Here is a 3,414-nt window from a genome sequence, read left to right as displayed (position 1 = left end):
ATCAGCCAGCTTGCCTGGAAATTTTGAAATGAACTATGTAAATAAATGAATTAAGTTCGTTAACACCTCGTGTTCGACTCCGGCAACGGTCTCGGGTGCGAGGCATTACAATATGTGTAACACCCTTCACCCGTATCCCTCGTCGGAATAGGGTTCGAGGTGCTACCAGATTTAAACTCATCCATTTATATAAAACCAGACCGTAAAAATTTTTGATCAATTTTAAACTTTTCATACACACGTATATTATCATTTAATCGGGCTTACAAGGCCCAAAATATTCATGAGGCATTATTAAATATTTACCAATATCTTAGTCTTGTATCATTTACTTACTCAACTTTACAACCCTATACATGCCATAGACTCAAAACACTAAGAGTTATTTACGCCGATAGCGTAGACTTGACAATGTGATAATATCTCGGACGGCCTCCAACCCGAGCTAACCTGGCAACCCTAGGGAATATTGGAAAGAAAAGCGGAGTAAGCTTTACGCTTAGTAAGTTCATAAGAAAACAATAAGCAACTCATTAACAAGTTTTATCAATGTTTACAACATAATCACAAATTCACTACAAGTTGTCTTCCTGAGAAATAGTCACTAAATTATTTATAACTGGAGCTACAAAACTCCAAATCAATTTTCGTTAATTTTTCCTGAAAATAGACTCATATATCTTCCATCCATAAAATTTTCAGAATTTTAGGTTTGGCCAATCAATACCATATTTTTCTTAAAGTTTCCCCTATTTCACTGTTTGACTAATCTGATCACTCTTCACTACGAATCAAATTTCTCATTGTACAGAATTCAAAATATATTCTATTTGATTTAATTTGAAGCTAGACTCATTAAGGAGTCTAAGCATATAAATTTTATCTTATAACCATTTTTGTACAAATTATAATGATTTTCTAAAAACAGAACAGGGGACCCCAAAGTCATTTGACTCTATCCCACGCCACTTCAAATATCTCATTATCAGCAATTCTTTTGCTTACACGGTTTCTTTTATAAGAAACTAGACTCATTAAGCTTTAATTACATAATTTATTCAGCTTCTAACTCAACTCCAAAAATTTATGGTGATTTTCCAAAATCACATTACTGCTGCTGTCCCAAGCAGATTTATTACAAATTTACTCTTTCACACATTCTTTGCATTCACATTATTTAAACATGTATATCACCAATCAATTTCGTCACATATCTATAATTTCACTCAAGCATAATCTCAATACAATACATCATGCTCAATGATTCGCACACAACCGTTCAAATTAGCAATTATAAGATGATTCCGTACATAGTCCACCCTTATCGATAATTTACGATGGCTTTGCCCTTACTCACATATATGACATAGGCATTTTCACCTATGCTTCTCATTTCACACTCATGATTCAATTCCAATCGATCTAACATGCATAAGAATATATCACATACCTGGCCAACTTAATGCATTGAACAAATTCAATTGCCGATTTAACACAAGGTCTCATAGTCTTAGACTTTTATCAAATCACCGGCATTTAGCCTGCTAGGTTTTAAACCCGATAATATTATTCACCAGCTTAAAGCTTGCTAGGCTCAAAGCCCAAATATCACCATTATAAAGTCGTCTTATAAACAATTCATATAATATAGCATGTATACCTGTTCACTTTGCTCTATTGAATCATTCAATCACAATTTATAATTTCCCTTTGAATCATTCGATATTTTGCACACTAAGTGTCATTCTCAATATCTCGCACACTAAGTGCCATTCTCAATATTTCGTACACTAAGTGCCATTCTCAATATTTCGTACACTAAGTACCATATTTGATTGCCCCGCACACTAAGTGCCACATTTTGCCGATATGTCATCAGACGTTAAAATATTCACGTATATACAATTTATACGATATTAAAGCATTAGAAAAATAAATTTAACAATGCTTATTGCATACGAACTTACCTCGTTCGCGGTAACGATAAATTAGATCGACGAATCCGATACTTCGTTTTTCCCTCGATATAGACTCGTACGAGGCTTAACTTGATCTAATCAATCAAATTCAACTATTACAATTCATATTCTATTCATTTTAACTCAATTTCATATTTTGGTAAAATTACTATTTTACCCCTAAAGTTTTACTTTTATTCTATTTAGTCACTGAGCTCAAAAAAATGCAAATTAACTATTTTTAACCATAATTAAGCTTAACCGAATATTCATTGTATTAAAACAGCCCATAAATTACTTTATGGTAAAATTACATTTTTGCCCCTGATATTTCAACTTCTTTACAATTTAGTCCCTAAGCTCGAAAAATTAAATTCATTCAATTTTTGGCCAAACCCATGCCTAGACAAATTTACTACTACTTCATAACAGCCCATATTTTCATTTATTCACACTTTCAACCACATAATTTCAATAATTCACAATTTAATCCAAAATTGACATTTTTACCAAAATTCACTTTACAAAACATGTATATCCAACAACAATAATTTATTTTCCATCATCAACTATCAAAATACTCATGCACTCAACAATGGCAACATTCAAATACTTTAACTGTTTTGAAATCGGAGATACAAAGCTAGCTAGAATACTGAAGCAACGATCTCAAAACATAAAAATTATCAAAAACCGAACACAAAACGTACCTAAATCACTTCATGCAAATGCCGAAACTAAGGAAGCTTCAATGGCTTTCTTTTCTCCTCCATATTCGGCCAAGAGATAAAATTTGCATGGCCATTTTATGTTTTATTTTATTTAATACATTTTAATATTCCATTTACCTTTTGTCCTTTATAATAATACATAATTTCATATATGCCAAACCACCAATCTCCACTATCATAAAGTAATGGTTTAATTGATAAATAGGGACTTATACTTTAGTAAATCATGGAAAATAAACACTTAAACAATTAGAATGTAACTTTTCATTTTCGCGATTTAGTTCTTTTTGCTTAATTAACTATCGAAGCGATAAAATTTTTCAACGAAACTTTAATACCATCTTTTGCCACTCGTAAATATTTATAAAATATTTACGACTTGGTTTATATAAATGAGGTCCCGATACCTCATTTCCTAAACCCACTTGACCTTAGGGTCATACCACTTGAACTTAATAAATCACTTATAAAACAAATATCACAATATCAAAAACATTTTTAAAATCACAATTAACTCGTAAATATTAAATATAATATTTACAAACCTACTCGTCGGATTTGGTGGCCCCGAGACCACTGTTTCAATTAACCCTAAAAATGGGCTGTTACACTATGTTAGTCCTAGAATCGACTAAATCGTAGCTCTGATACCAATAAAATATAACACCCTTAACTCGTATCCGTCGCTGGACAAGGGTTAAAGGCACTACCGGACAAATCTAAAC

General features: G+C 32.0%; 1 long non-coding RNA gene across 1 annotated transcript; it reads right to left on the bottom strand.

The window, feature by feature from the left end:
- Positions 1-209: 209 nt before the first annotated feature.
- LOC108479122 (uncharacterized) lies at positions 210-2,768 on the bottom strand. Its single transcript, XR_001870419.2, has 3 exons — positions 2,669-2,768; positions 1,968-2,053; positions 210-459 (listed from the first exon to the last, which is right to left on the bottom strand). It is a non-coding gene; the product is annotated as an uncharacterized LOC108479122 (long non-coding RNA).
- Positions 2,769-3,414: the final 646 nt, after the last annotated feature.

The sequence above is a fragment of the Gossypium arboreum genome, chromosome 11 (assembly GCF_025698485.1).
Source record: "Gossypium arboreum isolate Shixiya-1 chromosome 11, ASM2569848v2, whole genome shotgun sequence".
NCBI classification, from domain to species: Eukaryota; Viridiplantae; Streptophyta; class Magnoliopsida; order Malvales; family Malvaceae; genus Gossypium; species Gossypium arboreum.
This window is presented reverse-complemented; position numbering and strand designations above follow the sequence as displayed.